Source organism: Diceros bicornis, chromosome 36, assembly GCF_020826845.1.
Source record: "Diceros bicornis minor isolate mBicDic1 chromosome 36, mDicBic1.mat.cur, whole genome shotgun sequence".
Taxonomy (NCBI): domain Eukaryota; kingdom Metazoa; phylum Chordata; class Mammalia; order Perissodactyla; family Rhinocerotidae; genus Diceros; species Diceros bicornis.
The window spans coordinates 10,453,354-10,479,433 of NC_080775.1; positions in this window are offsets into that span (position 1 = coordinate 10,453,354).

The window sequence follows — 26,080 nt, forward strand, 5'->3', positions numbered from 1 at the left end:
ATGTAAAATTACAGCTACATGCAACACCATAGATGAATCTTTAGAGGAAATTTAAATGTAAAAATCAATGTAAAAAATAGAATATGCATATGATTCCAGTTATATAAAGTTCAAAGATAAGGTGAAACTAAGTTATATTATTTAGGGAAGTCTATGTAGTCGTTACAGTAGGAATAATAGGAAGAAGATGAATAACACGTCAGAAAAGTGATTTCCTCAGTGGAGGTACAGGAAATTCCAATGGGTAAAGATGCATTGAAATTATCTATCTCTATTATTTCTCTATGCTTTTTTTTTCTATGTGGTAATTAATTACAGAGATATTTTCCTCACATCTATTTATTAATTTGTGCGTGTAAGTGTGTGCACATATATACATTTATGTAATATTTCAATGTTAAAAAGAGACTTAAAAAATCTCCTCTAGGATCAGACAGTTCTCCATATTTAATTCTCTGAGAATATCGGTAAATATTTGTTTCTGGATTCTTCAGTTGAAAGAACATGTGTTAGAAATCAGACAGAAGTTTCCAAGCAAACCTGAAATGCTGACCAAACATATTATCAGAGACATATTTACTGTACCATTTCTTTAATCATACTAGGATAGGAAATGAGAAAAAAGATAGTGGCAGGGATGAAAAGTAGAGAATTAAAAGTGGATATATGTATGTAAAATTGGGGGGAGGTGGTTAATATACTCTGAAAAAGAGAACTACTGGTTTACAGAGCTTGCAAAATGCAAAATATATTGCACAGTGCAAAAGATATATTGCATGATACATAATGAATAAACTCCTTTGAAAATATTAATCTCTTTGTGCTACATTGTTCCTTTCCTAGTGGTGTTTCCTCTTAGTCTCAAAAGAATGAAAACACAATAAAGCATAACTACAAAGTGATTACCCATATGTAAACAACACAAAATTAAAATCATTTGAATTTTCTTTCTTTTAGTTTTTAAAGTTTTACCAGATACATATTCCAAAATATGCAAGACTACTCTGATTATTCTGTAGTTGCCATTCATCATCAAATTTTTTAATATTTATTATCACATAGCGGTACTACCACGCCTTTTTGTAATGGGGGTATCAAATATGTTACCTATATTCATTTATGTCTCAATTTTGATGTTATGACAAAGTTGAGACTCTGAAATTTTTTAAGAGTTAAATTTCACTATTAACGTTAAGCAAAAATATACGTAAACGTCTCCTCCAAAAACATATATAGATCAACAACAAAAGCAAATAGATCCATGCATTACCTACAACTTGAGCATGACTAGGAGACAGAGAATATTACAATGTTCAAATCACTGTAAATGAAGAGTTTATACTTTATCATGTGGCTGCTATCTTGTCTGTTGCATAAATATTATTAAATGCTTTATCTTTGTTTTGAATTGTAGTATGCAATTTATTTATTGAATTGCATTATTTAAAATAGTATTGTAATAGTACTACGAAGGGTCATTGTTTTTTTTCAGGTTTATTTCCTTTTTTATGACTTTAGTTTGTTCATTAACAGAATGGAAAACCCTGCTTCTTTTGTTGTCATTTCTCTGCCCTTCTCTTTCTCTTTAGTCTTTCTGGCACAGTTTGCTTTAGTTTGTTTCTTATACACCACATAGAGCGGGTATTGTTTTCTGAACCAACTTGAAAATAATTTTTCTTTTTGTCCAATCACATTTGTACACGTCTAATATTTTTTAGCCTTACTTTATCATTTAATAATTAGTGTGCATTAAATTCTTTTTGCTTTACTCTACTTGGTCAATATTCTTAACTCTTAACTCTCTAAATAATTTATTTAGATTTTAGGAAGGTTTTTATTTGTGTTTTAGTAAGTGTCTTTATATCAATACTCCTTTACACTAGTAATTTTTATAGTATCCTTAGTCCTCTTTTATTTTATTTTATTATTTATTTATTTACTTATTTATTTGAGGAAGATTCACCCTGAGCTAACATGTGTGCCAATCTTCCTCTATTTTTTTGTATGTGGGATGCCGCGACAGCATGGCTGGTGAGTGATGTACATCTGCGCCTGGGATCCGAACCCTTGAACCGACCCATTGAAGTGGAGCCCCTGTAACTTTAACCACTTGGCCATGGGACGGGCCCCTGGCCCCAATCCTTATAAAAGGATTAACTCTTTTGTAACACTTATTCCCCTTTTTAATCTACTATTATAAGATTTACCGGTTTGAAATAATATCTTTTGATAATATTACTCTAATGACATTTCAAAGTGAAGAGCATATCCACAAAGAAGGAAAAAAATAACCAAACCTTTTACATTTTTAACCTGGACTATGTATTCTTAGTTGAAGATAACAACAACATCAAAACTGCAAAATAGTCTACTATTTCACCTGGGGGGTTATTAGTGGGGATTGTTGGTAATGATATAGCTGTAGCAACTCTGAAACTATTCTGTGATTACTATAGAAATGAGGAAATGAGTGAATATATTGATTTTGTTGGGTATTGGGGTGGTTTTCACACGGGAGAAGAGAGAGATACATGTGGATGGGTGACGGCATGAAGAATGCTGTGGGTTAGCAGGTTAGATTGGACCTAGAGTTCTCACTGAATTGGTGATAACTAACACACATATATGTATGTGTTGGTATGTATATGAATAAATACAACATCAAATACACGATGCATAATGTAAATGTATAGTATAAATTTCCTAGCTCTATCTGATGTAAGAGTCCCAAAATAGTGACACTAGTAGTTACAAAGAATCATGATAAGGTTCTGATTTTTAAAACCATTTTCCACTGAAAGGAACCAGGGCTTCCTGGAGAGATACCGGGTTCTGGTGCTGATGCTGAGATATTACATGGTGAGCCTGGAATATCTACTGGTGCCAGAAAGTAAGGAAATGCTTAAAAAATAATAGAAACAGGTTAAAATGACACAGGGAGAACCTGAAGGTGATACTACTGGCCAAACCAGAGAAAAATTGAGCATCAGTACATTAGTAGTTTTAGCATATTTTAAAATTTATATTTAATATTCATACAGTAAAATTCACTCTGTAGCTATAAGGATTGGTGGATTTTCAGGGCTGTAAATGGATTACTGTTATCTGTGGAAGCACTGTTACTCAAGTGAGACTGTTGAGGACTGGCTAATACTCAGAGATGCGTTTATTAGGATGACTCCACTGTTGACCGGCTGACATTCAGGATTAAGAGTCTATCACTGGTTGGTTAAATTGCAGAAGTATATTTACTGAGGCAAGTGGTTGTTCGGTTGAACTTGTTTAAAACCAGTTCTTGTGGCTACTTGTTATCATGTCACTGGTTTTGTTAAGTCTTGAATATCCCTACAGAATATCCATATAGGCTACTACAGGATAATTCAGAAGGATGAGGTAGGTCTATATGTACTACATATTACATGCACATGTAATTTGAAGTTCTTTGATGGTGAATAACAATACAAATTGATACACAGAGCTTGATTATATTTGTCTATAAAACGATGGACAATAAGAAGTCCTTCAAAATCTTATCTCATAAAAACACTTGATTAATGTGTTTTCCCTTTTCTCTCTGCCTATATACGTGTGAGTAGTCTGGAACATAGTAGCTACTTACTAAATTATTTGCTTCATCTGTCTATTTATCTATCATCTATCTATTTTGAATAGAAATAAAATGCTGTAACGCTCAAAGTCCATTATAGATTCACTTGTACTGAGAGTGAAAAAATTTCAATTCAATTACCAATGTACTTTAATGTTCCTTGATAGTGCCTTATTTTTAGCTGTATGCTAGACAGAAAAACAAATGTGAAGAAATACCAACATCCACTTCTGATTTCTTGTTATGCTTGAGTATGCCTACCTCTTCTTCCCATCCTTTAGACCCAGGACACAGAAGGAAAATGAAAAGAAAAAGATTAGAAAATATAAAAGTCTTTTGGTATTTTTATATCTGACTTCATTCCTTGACTAAAATTTAGCAAAGGAAAGTGACCCCTATTGTTATACCCCAAATGTTAATTATCATCACGATTTCTCCAACGGGCAAAGGCTTGTCAAAGCTCTTGAGGAATCAGCTGTATATAGTCTAACTCATAGGAGTAAGTGATGGACAAAATTTTGAATTTTGATTTCAGCTATGGAATTCTCAGACTATGGTCATGGTCCTACATTTCCCAATTATCTCACTGAATTATTTTTCCTACCCTCTCCATATTCTGGGCACTTTGATGGATGATTATTATCTAGAACTACAGAAAAATTTCCCCTGGATACTTCTTCAGGTTTAAACTTATATTTAACATTAGACTATTTTTAGCTATCACCATCTTTACCTATCTTAAGTGTTTTAAAGATCAATTTATATTCTTTTGTATATATTCTTAATAAACACAAAATTGCCATCTTTAAGTACTCCATAAAAATATTTTCTCAATGTTACTGAACCAAAAACAGTTTATTATAACTGTCATTCATCAGTGATTAGGGGCTGGGGCATTAATTTATGGGTTTTACTCCAGAGCTACTCTATACAATATTATAGAACAAACGCTAGTATCATTAAAATTAAAAGGGACTTTGTGAGCACAAACATATAGGTTTATTCAATCTATATACTGTCATAGACGCTCCTCTTGAATAGCAATGCAATGAGGTATGCATACATAATATATCTTTTTATCTTTGACTGCTGCATGGGTGTTCAAAGTTATATGGCGTGGAACATGGATATCTAGTAATATCACCTCTCGCATTAGTGATTAAACAGGGAGATACTTAAATGAGGGACATCTAGACTTTATAGCACTACATTCACGATATTTTCTACTAGAAATATTTCACGTCTTTGGACAAACAATAATTTTGACTATTTCATTTATACTTGAGTATATCTGAGAATCAGAAATCATTTTTTTTATGAGAAGTTGATGAAGATGAGAGTATGGGAAACGTCAGTTTTGGTGACACTATTCCACCAGGGGAATGCATATAATAAAATGGCTCTGTACTATTTTATTTTAATTTGGCTAGTAATCAAATTCTGTCTCAGTATTCAACCCAATATGAAGTGTGTGTCTTTTACTTTTCTTCTCAATAAAAACCTTCGTATTTTCATTTATAGTTTATGTAATCTTTACATTACATATATAAAATTACTAATACAAAGTACTTATCGCTTCAACTGAAAAAACATGCTACTGTTAATAAACTTTAAATAATTCACAGAATTTCACTTCTGAAACAGCTTCTATCAATTAATACAATTATTTAGGATCTTGGCTAGGCTCTGATAGGAACTGGGAAATTCCATTTTTTTTAGTTGGTATCATACTTCATATTTAATAAAACTGGTTTTGGGAATTTGACAACTTAAGAAACACTGTATAATTTTACATTTATTTCTTGGTGATAATGTACAATTTTTCTCATGATTTTTAAAGGTCTGTTTGTAAAACAGCACAAGAATGTCACATAGTTTTTCATACAAAACTAAGAACTGGGCTCAGTGGCAAGCCTTTTTCATTGTTACTTCAAAACCCTTAAAATATTGAAATGTCCACAAAAGCAATAAAATGATCACAGGATTATATGGTGATATTTAATTTTTGTACAAGTTAAATATCACTGATAATTAACTGTTAGAAGTTTATTTTGAAGTGACATTTTCCTGGAATACTAGACCTTTATAACATAATTACAGGCTTTCTCATTGTAATGGTGCCCTACTGCTGATGCAAAAGCTCTTTAAAATTGTGATTCTACTTTATAAATTATTATACATATATAATAATATATAAGCCATATATTTTTGTTGTCTCATTATGAAATAGTTTTCCCAAGAGTTAGTGATGTTTTTTTTTCTTGGATAGAATAGAATAGTGGGAGAAAATGAGTGTTGGAAAAGTATTTTGAGCAGCCAGTCTGTGTACTTGAACAAAAGGTAAATCTCACTCATTCTTAAATAGGCCAAATAATCATTAACCATAATAGTATTGATAAAACAACAATATTTATCTCTCCTGTAATAAACTGGCCCACTATGAAGAAATAGTGATGACATCTCCATAAGATGCCTTTCTTTAGCCAGGTTTCCTCATTCCCTAATTAGCTGTTCCCACATATTCCTATTGCCAGAAATCTCTTCCTTATGAAGGCATGAGTTTTGGATTAGTTGCAAGTCTTAAGATATGAAAAAATACCATTGAACTATGGCATAGATGTATTATAGTGATGAAAATTGCTCAAGAATCTGATAGGAGGAGAAATGAGAACAAAGCAAGAGGGTGCTTAAAATATGAGTTGCCTGGAAACGAGGCATAGATGGAGAGGGCAAGGAACAAGAAGACTGACACCTGTTATTTCACCATTTTGGATGATTTCTATAAATGTCTTATTTATATTTTTCATTAGAAGATATAATCCTGGGCCAGCCCAGTGGTTTAGCCGTTAAGTTCGTACGTTCCACTTTGGTGGCCTGGGGTTCGCATGTTCAGATCCCAAGCATGGACCTACTTACCGCTCCTCGAGCCATGCTGAGGTGGGATCCCACATAGAAAAACTAGAAGGACCTACAACTAGGCTATACAACTACGTACTGTGGCTTTGGGGAGAAAAAAGAAAAAGAAGAAGATTGGCAACAGATGTTAGCTCAGGGCCAATTTTTCTAAAAAAAAAAAAAAATGATATAATCAGAGACAGAAAAACTATGAATGGAAGGGAATTTACTTCCCTCAGCATTACTGTTGTTCATCGAACTAAGACACAAATTTTTTTTCACCTTAAATTTCTGAAATTGGAATATATTTTACATTTTATTATAACTTATTCTCAATAGTATTTTGCATTTGATAAACTTGATGAAAAACTATACATACAATTCATTTTACAGTGTCAGGCTTATACAGTATAATATTAAAATTGAAATAACTTTTAACCCAAAACAATCTGCCAATGCTATACACTTGAGCTTCACACTTAGTGAAGGGGAAAACAGAAGAAAAGACTTTATACATATCATAAAACAAAGAGAAAAAAGATTTAAAATACTAAAATAAGATTGTGAGACATTCCAAATAAAGTGAGGAGTTCTAATATATGTGTAACTGAAATCCAGTAGGAGAAGAGAGAGAGAAAATGAGATTTATGTAATATTTGAGGAGAAAATGTCTGGGAATTTTCAAACACTGATGGAAGACCCTCACTTACACACTCAAGGGGTTCAGTAAATTCAAAATAGGATGAATAGAAAAAAAATCACCTAGAAAATCTTGGTAAAACTGAAAAAACCCAAAGACAAACAGAAAATCTAAAAAGTATCTGGAGAAAAATACACATTACCTTCAAAGTAACAGAGTTATGCTAAAAGCTCTTTTCTCAATAAGGGAAGAAAGCAGACTGATAGCCATCATGTGATGAAAGAAAATAACTACTAGTGTAGTCTGGTTGCAGACTGGATGGCATAGAATCACTTTTTCCTGCTTCTCCCCTCTAAATATAACTAAATACCCTGGAAATAATTCAACAGACAATCACAAAAGGACTCTGAAAGTGGGAAGAAGAAGGTGCACTAAGAATCTTGAGGTTTGAGGAACAACACAGTAACACTGTATTCCATGGTAGTACCACCAATACCAAAAAAACTAAAGATGATAGCAACTCTCTTTTTGATGTTACTTGCTATAAACAGAATGCTTCCAACATGCCTTCTCTTTAATATCTGTGATGAGTCAAATTAATGATCTAACTTTCCACATGAAGAAACTAAAATCAGAAGAGGAAATTGAGCACAAGAATCAGGCCCATCCCTGGCAAGTGTAGGGTGGGGTATGGGTCTGTGTTAGAGTTTTGTCATATAGACTATATCAAGTTTGTTATCAAATTTTCTTCTATTCCAGTCTGCTGGGAGTTTTAATATAAAAATGTACTGAATATTAAAACATTATTTTCTTGTATCTATTGAGATAATCTAATGATTTTTTTCTTTATTCTTAACATAGTATATCAAAGTCAAGAGGAGAGACAAAAATAAAGACATTAGAGGAACCTGAAGCATCTGGTACCTGTAGCTACAGCAAACATTAAACAGAGCCTAACTCCCAGAAATTAACATACAACCTCACACAAAAGGCTGATTTACCTCAGTTCCTAATACATGATACATCATGTCTGGCTTTCAACAAGAAATTATAAGACATGCTAAAGGCAAGAAAAATTCCCTCAAAATCTGAAATGACACAACAATCATCAGAACCAGATTCTGGTATGACATCTACAGATATTGGAACTATCAGATAGGGAATTTTACATAACTATGATTGACATATTAAGGGCTAATGGAAAAAGTAGACAACATGCAAGAACAAATGGGGGATGAAAGTGGGTATTCAGAAACTAAAAGAATCAGAGGAAATGCTAATGTATGGACTGAATGTTTGTGTCCTCACGAAATTCACATGTTGAAGCCCTAAAGCTATGATATTTGGGAGTGGTGCCTTTAAGAAGTAATTAGGTCATGAGAGTGGAGCCCGCATGATGGGATTAGTGTCCATTCAAGAAGAGGAAGAGAGCTAGCCCTTTCTCTGTCCTCTCAGGCATATGAAGACACAAGAAGGTGGCTGTCTGCAAGAGGAGCCTCACCAAGAACTCCACCATGCTAACACTCTAAAGTCAGAATCCCAGCCTCCAGAACTATGAGAAATATACAGTTGTCATTTAAGCCACCCAGTCTATGATAATCTGTTATAGCAGCCCAAACTGACTAAGATAGCTAGAAATCAATAATACTGTAGCAGAAATGCAGAATGTCTTTGCTGGCTGCATCCACCAGTAGACTATACGTGGCTGAAGAGAGAATCAGTGAACTTGAACACATATCAATAGAAACACCCTAAACTGAAATGCAAAGGGGAAAAAGAATGGAAAAAAACAAAAACAGAACACCCAAGAACTGTGGGACAATTTCAAAAGGTGTAACACACACACAATGGAAATACCAGAAGGAGAAGAAATAGAGAACAGAGTAGAAGAAATTTTTGAAGTGTTAATAGTTGACAGTTTTCCAAAATAACAGATACAGGAAGCTCAGAGAACACCATGCATAAAGCAAAATTAAAAAACAAAAACAAAAAACCATCCCCACATAGGCATACCATATTCAAACTACAGAAAGCTAAAGACAAAGAGCATATTTGAAAGAAGCCATAGGAGGTAAAAATTCTTATCTATAGAGGAGCAAGGGTAAGAATTACATTGACTTCTCATCAGAAATCATGCAGGCAAGAAGAGAATGAAGAGAGAGAAGTGAAATATTTAAAATATTGTAAGGGAACAAAATAACAACACATAGACTTTTATATCCAGCAAAATTATCCTTCAAAAGTGAAGGAGAAATAAAGCCATTCTACAGCAAACAAAAAGTGAGGGAATTTATTACCCCCGGACCATCTGGAGAAGAAATGGATTCTTCAGGCATAATGAAAATAATGTAAGTTAGAAATTCAGATTCACATAAAGAAAAGAATACTATTGGAGAAGGAGAAGGAATAAATGAAGGTAAAACAAGATCTTTTGTTGTTCTAATTCATAATTGATCCAAAGTTAACTGTTTCAAGTCCTATTAGTAACAACATACTGGGTGATTATAGCATATGGGTAAGTGAAATGAATGACAGCAGTGTGTCATGATGAATGGGAGTAACTGGAATACTCCATTTAAAAGTTCTACATGTGAAATACCATACTGTTATTTTAAAGTGGGCTTATATTAGTTAAAAATGTTGGACACTCTAGTGCAAACACGAAAAAAATTTTAAAAATAAAGATAATTCATATGCAAAGAAAGGAGATAAAACGGAACCATATAAAATGCTCAGTTAAAACAAGGGAAAGCAGAAAAGGAGGGAAAAAGAAACAGAACAGATGTAATGAGTAGAAAACAGTTATAAATGTGATAGAAATTAAACCAAATATATCAATGATCATTTTAAATATGAATGTCTAAATATACCAATTAAAAGACGGAGATTGTCAGACTGGAATAAAAAACAGACCCAGCTATAAATTGTCTGCAAGATAATATACTTCAATTGATTATAAAATCATAGATTAAAATGTCTTTTTCTTCAATATATTGAAGCTACAATTCCATTGTCTTCTGATTTTCTTCAGTAGATACACAGAGTTTCTGTTCAGATAACATGATCCTGAGACAACTGATGTCACTATAATTTTTGTCCCTATGTTTGTTTGCAGAACAGTTTAGAGTTTTTCTCTAAGACTTGTGTGCTTAAATTTCATTAGAATGTATCTTTTGTTAGCAATTCTCTGGTACTCTCCACCTTTTCAATCTGAAGTTACTTATTTCTTTTGTTTAATGTTTTTCAAATATTTCCTATTTTTGATTTACTTTCTTTACTACTTTGAGCCCCCAGGATGAAACATTATTTTTACTTTACTTTATCATGTCCTCTAACTTGTACGCTCTTCCTTCCATCTTGTTATCTCTTCTTGATGTGTTTTGTGAGAGTTTGATCATATAGTTTGCTATCTTATTCTGTGAGTACTTCCATTCTGTTATTCAACCCATCCATTGTTATTTCATATTTTTTCATGTTTTTTTACATTTATACCCTTTATATCCATTTTCCTCTAATTCATTTCAGTTTGGTATTGCTTAATGTTTGTAATCTCTCTTTTATTTTTCTGAGAACATTTATTATGCTAGCTTGCATTATTACTTGTTTGTTTTTTTCATTTATTCCAGTTACATCGGCATAGGCAATTCCAGTCGTGATCTTTGTTTCATAGTACATAGGTCCTACATTTATATTGTAAACCATCTTACGAACTTTTGTTCTCTTAGGGCCATGAGCAGCCCTGGAAATCAATTTATATTCTCAAGTTTAGAGGACGCAGGTGGTGAAAGTGGGCATGCCTCAAGGCAGAAAGACTTTAATGTTGTCATAAATCAATCAGTTTCTATTCACCCATTTACCAGACTGTGCTACTTTCTTTGACCAAAGAAAGGTTCTTGTGCGTCTTCCTAGGACACAACTTTTTTATCTGGCTGTTGGCATCATTTGTTGCAACTAGCCCTCAAGTGGGAAGAGGGGAAGAGGGCAAAAGGGAACTCTCAGGGCCAGTCAACCCATCTGTGCTCATTACCATGAGCTCCCTACTCCATCGGGCTCCCAATGGCACTGCTCTAGTGTTGCTCTTTAACTTTTAGGTGCTATTGCTGCTTTCCTTCTGCCTGATGGTGAAGGAGGAGGCAATTATCTGCTCAAGACAATGTGGGAGAGAGACAGGGTACGTACAGAATGTTTCTCTCCAGCCTATTTGGACCAATCTACTGACTCACCATGAGTCACATTTTGTGTATGTGTGTTAGTTTCTAAGCGTGGCTGTCAGCTCGTTCAACCTCTATACACAACCTTGGCATTCATCTCAAACAGGAAATCATTTATCTCATCTTTTTCATCCACTTCTTATTTATCTTTCAGATCATTGTTTCCCTTCTTTCACCTGAGTCATCTTCTCTTGCATACAGATATATTTTTAATCACTTTGGGGTAAATGTGGTCATTATTGCAACCGATTGATTGGATGATCTTTTATTTTGCTCTTTCTTCAGTGGGTGGAGGCCAAACCACTGAAAAGAATGATGAAAATAAAACTTATAGCTTGTTACAATGTGCTCTGAAGAGCAAAGTCAAGATAATTAGCTATCCGTATGTCCTGAGAATTCTGGATTAATTGCCAGATTTTTAAACTTTTATTTTTAAATTCCAGCTGTCTCTTTTATCACATTCAGCTATTTCAATAGATACAGAGTTCTCATTCAGATGGAAAGCTCATAAGCTATGTATTGGTTTACATTAAATAATTTGCTCTCACACCTCTCTTTAAAGCATTTTACAAATGCTAGTTAATTGCCTTCCCCCGGGAATTGTTCGACATTATCATTTTCATCATACGTATTAAGAAACCAACACAGAGTGAGGTTAAAATGCTTTAATAAAGACCTCACAGTAGTTGGTAGCAGAGGGCAAAACAGAAATCGCCCAAATTTTCATTTCTTAGCTCACATTTTTAAAACCAATATCTATTTCGGTGATTAGAAAAGCATTATAAGTTTCTTTTATCAAGGAATCATTGAACACTGGCAATGTGAAAGCTTATTAACTGATGTCTTGGCATCCTGTTTGCTACTAGGATCTAACTGGACTACTCAATCAAACACTCCATTTGAAAGAAAATTCTCATATACAACAACTCGCTTGCTACAACCAGTCATCATGTTATTACACTCCAGCCCCATCACCTTGGTCTCTAGCCTTGCATTTTATTGATTTTTGAGACCAATTGTTATTCACATACACGACTTAGAGTCCTGTACCTGGATATAAGTATGACCTTTTTAGTAACCTGTGTATCTGAACATGGTCTTCGGGCATGGATCAAACTGCATCTGTCCATTATAGCTGTTTACCTAGTATCTCCAGGGGAAAGAAAAATAATCATAGTTATTCTAAGCCAGGTCTGTGGAACATTCGTTTAAAGAAAAGCAAACACAATAAAAGTACGTTTAGGGGCTTTTAGAACAATTTTCACCTCAAAATGCTAGTGCGAATATCACATTTATTTATCTTTCTAACTCTGTCACTGCAGGTGAAAACTTGCTTTAGTACTTTTATGTAACAACCTTCATATGTTTATTTAGCAAGAAATTTTTAAAGAAACTAGATATATTTACTTTTGCTTTTGGCAGTAGTTTCAAAGGCTTTGTTTAGTGAAACCCACAACCAATTCACACATTTCTATAATTCAACATCATCATAACATTATTTGTAATAAAATCAGAATAAATACTTATTAACACTCAAAGCAGTAATTGCTATGAATCTCACATGCATAATGATTCTAATCCACCAATGTAAGAAGGTCAGCTAATATAATAAGGAGGAAAGGCAGTAGAAAATTATAATGTGAAAATACTGAGAACAATGGATTAAAGGACACAGCACCAAATTAGCATGTTACAAATACTCTCACGATGGAAGAATAAAGGGTACTGTGATGTACTGAGAGAGAATAATACATGGATGCATTAGAGATCCAAAATTCTTTTAGGACAATAAAACTTATTTTGTAAATATGTTAGTTTGTGTATGAACTCATCTTTCAGCGATGTCTTATATATTTTCTATAACTGAGTATAGCAACTCTTTAAACGATTGAGTTTTATAGAAAGAGAATGTGTATGCTGAAAAATGCTCATACATCATTGAGAACCTAACTTATTTCATCATTCTGATGACAATTACATTATTATTACATATTTTCTTCCTTCATTCAATATAAATCAGTGACACTTAGGACTAGTTGTAGGATTAAACCAGTGGTTCCTTACCTTCATCCATCCATTTCTCCATTCACCCATCAACAAGTACATTTATTACAGACAACACAAACAGTAAGGTACTACATATTGTGGAAAGAAAAAAATATGATCCCTCCACTAAAAACCTTTAGAGTTTAACAGTGAAGACAAACTCACATAAAAATAGCTAGTGATAAGTATGTACTAAACCCCAAGATATTGATGAGACATGCAAATAGAGTTCAGGGATGGAAAAATGGCAAAAAAAAAAAAAAAAAAAAAAAAATCCTCATGGAGAATGTAGAACTTGCACCGGTTTTCTACAAGAGAGAATGGATGAGCGAGGAAGGGCACGTTTTGGAAATACATTAGAGGAGAGAACAAATGTTATATAGAGTGGAGACAATGGGTAGAACTGCTCGATAAGAACAAGAGTGTAAAATAAATTGTTTCTCTCTCATTCCACTGTCTTTGAACATGCTGTTCTCTTCTAATCTGTTACCTTTCCTGCCTGTGTATTCCTAGAGCATTCTGTGAAAACATCTAGTTAATATCTTTCACTCTATATGGCCTGTTTACTTGTTTGTTTCTGGCAGTAATATAAGAGGACTTTGTTACTCAGGGGTTGTGATTTTTAATCTCTGCATCTCAAAAATCTAGCAGAGTGCCTGCTTAATAGGAATCACTCAATTTTCCTTTTTATGTTCATTATGTTACCACTTAGTTCAAGGTTGTGTCATTTCTCACCTCAACCGTAGCAAAAGATTTCTCACTGGCAACCAGTGTAGACTGTCTCAGTAATCTGTTTTCCACATGTCTACCAAAGTGAACCTTACAAAATGCAGAATTGTCATGTCCATTATTGAAAACCCTCCAATGTCTTCACTTAGTTTGCAGGACAAAATCTAAATGCGGTAGGATAACATATACGATCCCTTCTTATATGGACCCTGATTTTCTCCTCAACCCCATATACTACCTACGCAGGGCTTTCAGATTTTGTGTTACTTCCACTTCTCTCCATGTACCATACATTCTCCCACCTCTGGATATTCATGATTGCTACTCTATAACCTTTCCATCAATTTTTTATGACTAACTCCTGCCTATTCTTTTGGGATCAGCTGATGAGGTTCCTCTAGGAATTATTTGAATGAGAAGAAACAAGGAAATGATGTATTTGTTTTTGGTTATTTCAGATGGTAAGATGGTTGTGCATGTTACTCAGATGATATGAATTTTTGTGAGTTTTTTTAAAATAAGAAATAAGGAGATAGGATTGGCATCATAACAAGGCCTTATAATAAGATCTAGAATACTGCTGATGAGGAAGCATTAATTCTAGTGTAGTGAGGAAGTAGATTAAGGGATCAAAAGAAACCCTAGTATTTTTGTTTCCTTCAGATTCAGGCATCATTGATTCCTACTCCAATATTATCATTGCTCAACTAGTTAGTATATTATTCTACCATCTTATTGATAGAGACCAACTCATTTCTACTTTCAACTCCACTTGATGGCTGTTTTTATTCACAGCTTCTGTGTATCTCTGGCTTCTGGAATCCCACAGTTTTTACTTCTTCAGCGTTAGCTAATCTCTATGTGTCTTCTGGCTTCTGTCCTCTATTTCTGTTAAATTCATTCCATACATTACAAAATGAATCTCTCCAAAACGGGATTTAATTGTTAGGAATAGGCACATTTTCTCTTGTGCATAGAGCTCTTGTTCTAGATCTCTACTTAACAAAATTTTTGGTTGGCTTCTCTTGGGTCAGGGGTTTACTTCAGTGTCCTATATTGGCATGGTCCAGTGGTCACTTTTCCTCAGACGATGCTGTAGAAATTACCTATACTCAACAGATAATAATGTTTGTCTTTACAAACCCTAGGCTAACCACCTTATTTCATAAATGAGAAAGCTGAAGGCTTAAAATAGATTTTAAGTTTATAAAATGGTATGTCTATTTACCATAATCAGTATTATTATGATATACAAACTGCAGCATTTAAACTGCACAATCAATGTGGCTATGAAATAAGGTGTCTAACTCAGAAATAGAAAGTAAATTATGAATAAATAACTCCTAGATACTTGCTCATCAAACAGAAATAAAATTAATATGCTTTCATTGATAATTTTTTAATAAAATAATAAAGTCAAATATAATGCAATATATAATATAATGTTCTAGTTTTTCATGAAAGTTGAATCCAGTTTGGAAAATCTTTGACCTTCAGATGAACAATTAGTCCACTTAATACAACTTCTGATCTATGTGGATTTAAATCCACTGTGTTTTTTAAAAATTATTTTTGCACTTTTTATTTTTCCCACATTTTTCTATAATTATTTTTTTACTTTCTTGATTTCTCTTCTTTTAAATTAACTTAGTTTTTATTATTCAATTTTTTCCTTTATTGTTTTGCAACCTATATACTGTTTCTATATTTTTATTGGTTAATCAATAAAATGTAACTGACAAACCTAACTTATCAAAACTAAAGTTAATAAAAATCATTATTCTCTTCTTGCCTAAAACAAAATTTGTAAATAATTTAACAAAACACTGTATGATATTAGAACTTAATTTTTAACTTCACCAATTTGTGTAATTACAGTTCTAGACAGTCTAAGTTGATTTATATTTTCCTACATATTTACCGTTTTCTTTTTCTTCCTTTTGTTCTTTTTTTTCTGTATCTCAGAACTTTCTCTTTCAATAAAAATTGGTCTTATTTATGTCAAAGTCTATTCCTTAGAATTTCATTTATTGAGGATTTGCTCATGGTGATCATTCTCAGTTTTTGTTCATCTCAAACACAAGTTTCCCCTTTATCCTTGAGTCATCATCTGGCAGGGTATGACATGATTTGGATCTTGGCTCTTGTCATTTCTATTTAGTGTTGTACTAAGTCAAATTCAGCAGTATAAGCCAAAGCGAAAAAAATGAAAAGCACGCAGAATGGAAATTTGGAGTGTTACGAGGTGAATTGCAACACTGAAAAGGATATGTTGAAGTCCTAACATCCTGTACCTAAAAATCTGACCTTATTTGGAAATAAGGTCATTGCACATGTGATTGATTAAGGTGAGATCACATAAGCTATATGTGTGATCTGTACACTGACAATGAAACATTGCCTAGAGATACTAATTAAACCATAAATTAATGGAGAAGTATACCATGGCATGAATTGGAAGATTTAATATTAAAGTAGCAAATCCATAGATCGAAACTATCCCAATCAAAATTCCAGAAGGCTTTTGTTGTTGTTGTTTCATAGAAATTGACAACCAGGTTCTAAAGATATGTTTAAATTCAAGGGACTTATTGTAGAAAAATTTTTAAAGGAATGAAGTTGGAGGATTTATATTACCCAACTTCAAAATTTACTATAAAGTGACAATAAACATGACAGTGTCATATGATCATAAAGATAGATGTATAGATCCATGGAACAGAATGGATAATCCAGAAATAGACCCACCTATGTATTTGATTTTCAACAAAAGTACCAAGGCAATTCAGTGAGGAAAGAGTAATCTTTCAATAAATGATGCCAGAAAAATCAAATAATTGTATGCAAATAAACAAAGAAATAAACCTTACACAGAGAGAAATTATTTGCAAGACACACATTGATAAAGCAACTTCTTTCTAGATATGTAAAGAACTATTATATCTCAATTATATTTCTAGATACCAGCAGTGTCAAGAAGTATGAACAGACGTTTCACCAAAGAAGATAAATGCAAGGCAGGTATCACAGGGAAAATATTTACCGTTATTAGTCGTTAGAAAAATGCAAATTGAAGTCACAATGAAGTACCTCGACACACTTACTAGAATGGCAAAAATTTTAAAGGCTTAAGCTATCAAGTGTTGGTGAGAATGTAGAGCAACTGCAAAACTCATACTTTACTGGCGTGAATGCACTTTGGAAGACAATTTGGAAGTTTATTGTAAAGTTAAACATGCATTTACCATATGCCACAGCAATGCCACTCCAAAGATGAAAATATGTATCTTCACAAAGCCTCGTATGTGAATGTTCAATGCCACTTTGTAGTAGCCCCAAACTGGAGATATTCCAAATGTCTGCCTACTGATGAATGGTAAAAAAAAAAAGCGGTGGTATATGCACACAAAGAAATCGTAATTTCAGTAAAAAGGAAGGAACAACTGACACAAGCCACAACACGAAATCATCTCAAAAACACTAAGTAAAGAAACCAGACATAAGAGATTACATCCTGTATGGATCCATTCATATGCAATTCTTGAAAAACAAAACTATAGTGATCAACAGCTGATCAGAGGTTGCCAGGATCTGGGAGTGGTGGGGGAGGCAATTGACTATAAAAGAGTGTAGGGACAGTTTTGGGGGTGATATTGTGATCGTAGTGGGTGCCACAAGACTCTATACAGCTGTCAAAACTCATAATATAGTACACTTAAAATTATTGAATTTTGTAGTCCATAAATTACACTTCAATAAAGCTGACCAAAATTATTAAGAACAAAAGGTTGTTATTTTCTTAGTTTTAATAAGTATTCATTTTCATAACTCATTTTTATTCATATTTTTGTATTTTTTATTAAAGATGGCCCTCAATGTATAAACTTGTCGGTGCTGAGCACTTAATCAAATAAACAGAAAAATTTCCTGCCCTTATTGGGACAGTATAGTATCGTGAATACCAACCATATAATTGTATAAACAGATGTTGTAATGTCAGGTAGTGGTAAGTACTATAAAGAAAAATAAAGTAGTGTAAGGTGATAGAGAACGCTTCTTCTGATCCAAGAAAGCCTGTCCAAACAGCTAGTATTTGTATAAAATCCTGAATGAATGGAGGAGTGAACTATGTGGCTATACAGGCTGTTGGACTAGCAAATGCCAAGGTCTGAGAGTTAAGATGCAGTTGACATGTTCCAGGAATATTTAAAAAGCCAGTGTGGCTGGAGTCAAGTGAGTGAGAACACATACAGTAAAACAAACGAGAACAACAAAAAAACCTGGAGAGACAGGCAGGAATCCCATCACGTAGGACCTTAGTGGATTTTTTCCTAAGTACGATGGGAAGCCATTGCGCCTTTTGAATAGAAGAATGACAAGATCTACTTGAAGTTAAGACCAGTATGAGGAGTAAGACCTTTGGAAGTAAAGCGTGGAAGTGGGAGGTCAATTGGAAGGCTACAACAGTTCTCAGTGAGAAATGACATTGGCAAGGCTAAAATGTTAGCGTTACAGGTGGAGAGAAGCAGTAAGATTCAGGATCTCTTTTGAAGGTAGCGCTGATATTATTTGTTGATGTACCAGATGGGACTGTGATGGAAATGAGGCACCAAATATGGCTCCATGGTTTTGACCCAAGCAGCAAAGAGAAGACAACGACATTGTTCCATCAGCTTTTTTTCCTTTTTCCTGTACTCCAAAGTCTGCTTCTCTAATGTCTGTTTCCTGTTAGCATATTCACAGGTGTTAAGTTCCTTCTCTTCTAAAACGTAACTCCTATTACCTCGTGCCTGCTGTAAAGACTTGCACTGCTCTCACTCTCACAAGTACACAACCCCTCTCCATTTTCCCCTTTTTAAACTACTGCGAAGAGTATTCTACACTCACTCTTCCATGATTTGTTTTCAATTTTCATCTAGTCTTCAATCCACGTATGCCTTAATTTTACCTCTATCAATCCTGAATCGCTCCTGCTAAATTGCTGAAAGGAAGTCCCAGTAAATTTTGAAAGGTTTTTCAGTTTAAGTAGAAAGGTTTAAGCAGATTTTATTAAAAACAGCCCAAGAGAAGGAAACCACATCCTCAACTCTACTAAACTTCCCCCTCTAGTCTTTGACATTTGGTTCTTCTGGTTTATTTGGGTCTAATTTTCAGGACTTTGAGTTTGGTGCTTCCACTCCTTATGCTGAACACCTTGATTCCACTTGTATGTTGAAGTGCATCTAAAGAAACCTGCTGTATCTCTATTTATAACCTTGACTTCAGTTTCACCCTTGCTGGGCCATGTGACTTGGTATGGGGGCAGGCTCTGAGGAGGACCATAGCTCACTGTGTTCTATAGATGCTCATGTAGGAGACCACAGAGCGAGTTCACTAAAGAGATACCTGAGGCTTGTTTCCTCTCTCTTTCTCTATAATTCAAGCAGACTCTATTTCTCTTTCAGGTAAACCATACCTGACTATGTATCTACCTAAACCGAGCCTCAGTTACTGTTACTGACTATGATCTGCATTGCTGCTTCTAGCCAGACACACAAACCTCCCATAACTGCTACAGTCCGGGTGGGTCTAGTGAATTGGGGTAGATGATTACATTCCATTTCCAAGACTGTTCCAATTTTCAAGACAATTTCCTAGCTAGATTTTATTGATCAATAAATGTCAAATTAAACTTTAATTCCTTTAGGGCAAGCAATATAACTTTTAATTCAATCCTTTCTCTTTCACATTCATATCAGTAAGCTTACAAATATTTACTAAAATGGATTATAATCCCTAACACACTAGAAGCCACTTAAGGGAAAATAGAAAAGATGAGATATTACCCCTGCTTTACTGATATTCCCAAAGCCTTCCATTTCCTGTAACAATTTTCTTTAAAACAATACTTTCAACAGTTTTTCTTTATTTGTGAAGTATGTTGGTATCAATATTCCTTTTCATTTGTATTTCCTATGCTTAATTAAATTATAAGCTCATAACATTCAATTTGTTCAGATCTCCATTTGAACCATGTTTAAAATCTTCCACATGTGTTTTATAATCATGATTGACTTTTTAGGTCATAGGTCTTAGTGAAAAAGGCAGTGAGATAAATGAATGATGGTAAAATATAACTAATGATGTAATCTAAAATACTAATTATAGGATATCATTTAGAAATCCTATAAGCATTATTCAGGTTTAAACTCCAGTTTTATTTATTTATTTTTTTTGTGAGGAAGACCGGCCCTGGGCTAACATCCATGCCCATCTTCCTCTACTTTATATGAGATGCCGCCACAGCATGGCTTGACAAGCAGTGCATCGGTGCACACCTGGGATCCAAACCGGCGAATCCCGGGCCACCACAGCGGAGCGCGCACACTTAACTGCTTGTGCCACCGGGCTGGCCCCATGAAACTCCAGTTTTAGACAATTGTGTTTGAGTTATCATGAGATATGCAAGTTGTCTCACGTTCAAGATTGGTGAATGGTAATAAGGTTACAAAGAAATGCGTATTTGAAAGTGACTAAAGCTGAGAATGGCCAGGCATGTTAAAAACAACTCTAGATTTATGAGAGAGAATGTTCACAGAAAACACTCTTTTTCCAAGTCCTCTAATACAACCAACACATCAAACGAGACCATCCTTTAGGTACCCAAATGTTTATTATTCAACATTTCAGTGGTGCTAATGGTGGAAATGGGCTCTCAGTGATTGATCACTGACTCTGTGTGTGCGTGTGTGTCTGTGTGTGTGTGTGTGTGAGTGTGTGAGTGCTCATGTGTTCTACCTATCTCCTTCAACACTGGAATGATTTTTAGAGGATTAAAAACACATAGAGTAGAGAGAGAAGTCAAGATGATGGCATAAGCAGACTCTGAACTCACCTCCTCCTGTGGACACAGCCAATTTACCACTACTCGTGGAAAAATTACCCGTGAGATAGAACTGAAAACTGGATAAGAGGAACTCCTGCAACAACGGACAATCCTAACTGAGGTGGAAGAGGCAGAAACTCCCTTCTGGAGAGGAAAAATGCCGCCTTCACAAGCCGCCAGCTTCACGGCCGCCCGGGAGCAGCCCACAGGTACACAGCCTCCCTGGAGGAGCAGGGACCTGAGCCGGGAGCGCCACCGCTGTGGGCATTTTATGGACCCAGCACAACCGAGACGAGTAGCATTATATCTGACTTTGCCTGCTACTAAAACATTGGGGAGTACCCCTAGAAAAGCTGGTTCACAAAGAAACTAAAACCGGCTCTTAAAGGGCCAAGGCGCAAACTCACCCATTTCAGAAAGCAACCTAAAATCACCAGAAAGGGGGGTACACAGTGCTTTGGTGAAAAGAGACTCACCTGATAGGCCCTGAGTGCATCTCGGTGAGAGGTGAGACGTCTCCAGGGACTGGGACATTGGTGGCGGCCATTGTTGTGGCCTGGTGTGGGCATGCTGACACAGAGGCCATTGGAGCTCTCCCTGGGGAATGCTAGCCCAGGTCTGCCCCACCCACTAGAGCACCGATTTAAGCTCAGCCAGGGCGGGTAGCCCACCCTAGACACTGGCCCCACCCAACAACAAGCCTCAGGCAACTTGTGGGCCTGCGGAGATTGGTGACTGAATTCTCTGCAGCCTGGCAACTGAGCCCACTTCAGTGGGGCAGAGCGTGCACAAGGAGCAGGTGGAGAGTGTGGGGCGGTGGTGGAGTGTGTGGGGCTCCTGTCGTGGAGAAACTGGGTCCACTTCAGGAGGTCGGGGCATGCACACGGGGCAGGACTGTGTTGACTGTGTGTGTGGATCTGTGGGTGGCAGGGCTTGTCAGCTGCAGAAGACTTGTGCTTCTCAAACACCCACATAAGGAGTTTGCCCCACCTTCCAAAGCCTGAAACAATTGGGTGCTCCTGTGCCTGAGGCCAGCCCCACCCAGCTGCAATCCTCAGAGGGCTGACAAGAGACCTAAAGGCTGGAGGCTTATAGCAATTGTAAGGCCCTGAGCCTAACAACCTGCCACGCTGGGGGCCTACTCACTTAAAAGAAATACTGCAACACAAATGAGGTATTAGAACTTGCAGCCAACTGTTCTAGGGCTCCCCACATCTGATAAAGAGACTAAAGGGCCCACAACAACTACAAGCAGCTGAACATTACAACAGCTGGCCAGGAGCATAACTCGGCCTCCCAGGCACCTACAGGGAGAGCAAACAGGCCACAAAAGAAGGACATACATAGCCCACATAGGGGTCATCCCTGCAACATTGAGAACTGAGGGACGCACACTGCAGGCCTCCTAAGACATCACTTACATAAGGTCACCTATCCAAGAGCAGGAGACGTAGCTGACCTACTTGATTCGTAGACACAAACACAGGGAAAGAGGCAAAATGAGGAGGCAAAAGAATACATTCCAAGTAAGAGAACAGGACAAAACCCCAGAAAAGGAACTAAGTGAAACAGAAATGAGCAACCTACCTGACAGAGAGTTCAAACTAAGAGTGTTAAGGATGCTCACTGATCTGAGGAGAAGAATAGATGAACTCAGTGAGAATGTCAACAAAGATATGGAAGATACAAAAAAGAACCAATCAGAAATGTAGAATACAATCCTGGAAATGAAAAATTCATTAGAGGGACTCAAAAGCAGAATAGAGGATACAGAAGAACGGATTTGTGAGCTGGATGAAAGACTAGAAGAAATTACCGAAAGTGAACAGGTAAAAGAGAAAACAATTAAAAAGAGTGAGGACAGTCTAAGGGACCTCTGGGACAACATCAAGCACACTAACATCTGTGTTATAGGTGTCCCGGAAGGAGTAGAGTGAGACAAGGGGGCAGAGAATCTATTTCAAGAAATAATAGATGAAAACTTCCCTAACCTAAGGAAGGAAACAGACATCCAGGTACAGGAAGCACAGAGAGCCCCAAACAAGATAAACCCAAAGAGGCCCAAACCAAGACATATCATAATCATAATGTCCAGAATTAAAGATAAAGAGAGAATCCTAAAAGCCACAAGAGAATGTCAAGTTACATACAAAGGAAACCCCATAAGGCTATCAGCTGACTTCTCAGCAGAAACCTTACAGGCTAGAAGAGAATGGCACAATATATTTAAAGTGCTAAAAGGAAAAAACTTACAGCCAAGAATACTCTACCCAGCAAGGTTATCATTCAAAATGGAAGGAGAGATCAAAAATTTCCCAGACAAGCAAAAATTACAGGAGTTTGTCACCAAGAAACCAGTGCTACAAGAAATGTTAAAGGGACTGATTTAAGGGGAAAAGAGAAGACCACAAATAGGAAAAATTATCTATTTCCATGATAAGAGGGTAATGGATACAAATGCACAAAAAAGAGGTTGGATATGATACCAAAAACATAAAAGGAGAGAAGAGGGGAGTTAAAGAGTAGAGCTTTCAGACAGAGGTCAAACTAAAGACACCATCAATTCTGTATAGGAGAAAGGAACAGAGAAGGACTACTAAAACACTGAGGAAAAAGAAGTTAAAAAATGGCAGTAAGTACCTACTTATCAATAGCTATTTTAAACATCAATGGACTAAATGCTCCAATTAAAAGGCATAGGGTGGCTGATTGGATAAAACAAGACCCATATATATGCTGCATACAAGAGACACACTTCAGACCTAAAGACACTCACAAACTGAAAGTGAAGGGATGGAAAAAGATACTCCACGCAAATGGCAATGAAAAGGAAGCTGGGGTAGCAGTACTCATATCAGACAAAATAGACTTTAAAACAAAAACTGTAAAAAGAGACAAAGAAGGGCATTACATAATGATCAAGGGAACAATCCAACAAGAGGATATAACACTTGTAAATATCTACGCACCCAATGTAGGTGCAACTAAATATATAAAGCAATTATTAACAGACATAGAAAGAAAAATAGACAGTAACATAATAATAGTAGGGGACTTTGACACTCCACTTACACCAACAGATAGATCATCCAAACAGAAGATCAATAAGGAAACATTGACCTTACATGGCACACTAGAACAGATGGACCGAGTAGATATATACAGAGCATTCCATCCAAAAACTGAAGAATACACGTTCTTTTCAAATGCACTTGGAACATTCTCCAGGATTGATCACATATTAGGCCACAAAACAAGTCTCCATAAATTTAAGAAGATTGAAATAATACCAAGCATCTTTTCTGACCACAACACTATGAAACTAGAAATCAACAATGGGAAGAAAATCAGAAAAGCCACAAATATGTGGAGATTAAACAAAATGCTACTGAACAACGACTGGGTTAATGAAGAAATCAAAGAAGAAATCAAAAAATACCTGGAGACCAATGAAAATGAAAATACGACATGCCAGAATTTATGGGATACAGCAAAAGCAGTTCTAAGAGGGAAGTTTATAGCAATACAGGCCTGTCTCAACAAACAAGAAAAATCTCAATAAACAATCTAACAATGCACCTAAAGGAACTGGAAAAAGAAGAACAAACAAAGCCCAAAATCAGTAGAAGAAAGAAAATAATAAAAATCAGAACAGAAATAAATAAAATAGAGACTAAAAAAACAATAGAAAAAATTAATAAAACCAAGAGCTGGTTCTTTGAAAAGATCAACAAAATTTACAAACCTTTAGCTAAACTCACCAAGAAAAAAGAGAGAAGGCACAAATAAGTCAAATCAGAAATGAAAGAGGAGAAATTACAACAGACAACTCAGAAATACAAAAGATTATAAGAGAATACTATGAAAAGCTCTATGCCAACCAATTCAACAACCTGGAAGAAATGGATAAATTCTTAGAATCATACAACCTTCCAAAACTGGATCAAAAACAAGTAGATAGTTTGAATAGACCAATCAACAGTAAGGAGATCGAAACAGTAATCAAAAACCTCCCCAAAAATAAAAGTCCAGGACCAGATGGCTTCCCTGGTGAATTATACCAAACATTCAAAGAATACTTAATACCTATCCTTCTCAAACTCTTCCAAAAAATTGAGGAGGAGGGGAAGCTTCCAACTCATTCTACGAGTCCAACATTACCCTGATACCAAAACCAGACAAGGACAACACAAAAAAAGAAAATTACAGGCCAATATCACTGATGAACATCGATGCAAAAATCCTCAACAAAATACTAGCAAATCGCATACAACAATATGTTAAAAAGATTATACACCATGATCAATTGGGATTTATTCCAGGTATGCAGGGATGTTCAACATTCACAAATCAATCAACGTAATACACCACATTAATAAAATGAATAAAAATCACATGATCATCTCAATAGATGCAGAGAAAGCATTTGAAAAGATACAGCATCTACTTATGATAAAAACTCTGAATTAAATGGATATAGAAGGAAGGTACCTCTACATAATAAAGGCCATATATGACAAACCCACAGCTAATATCATCCTCAATGGTGAAAAACTGAAAGCTATGCCCCTAAGAACAGGAACCAGACAAGGATGCCCACTGTCACCACTCCTGTTTAACATAGTACTGGAAGTCCTAGCCAGAGCAATCAGGCAAGAAAAAGAAATAAAAGTGATCCAAATTGGAAAGGAAGAAGTGAAACTGTCACTATTTGCAGATGACATGATTTTATATATAGAAAACCCTAAAGAATCCACCAGAAAACTTTTAGAAGTAATAAACCAATATGGTAAAGTTGCAGGATACAAAATCAACATACAAAAATCAGTTGCATTTCTATACACTAACAACGAAGTAGCAGAAAGAGAAATTAAGAAAGCATCCCATTTACAATTGCAACAAATAGAATAAAATACCTAGGAATAAACTTAACCAAAAAGGTGAAAGATCTGTACACTGAAAACTATAAAACATTGCTGAAAGAAATTAAAGAAGACACAAAGAAATGGAAAGATATTCCGTGCTCTTGGATTGGAAGAATTAGGAGTATTGTGTTGAGAAGGATTCTGAAGTCACATCTTAGCTCC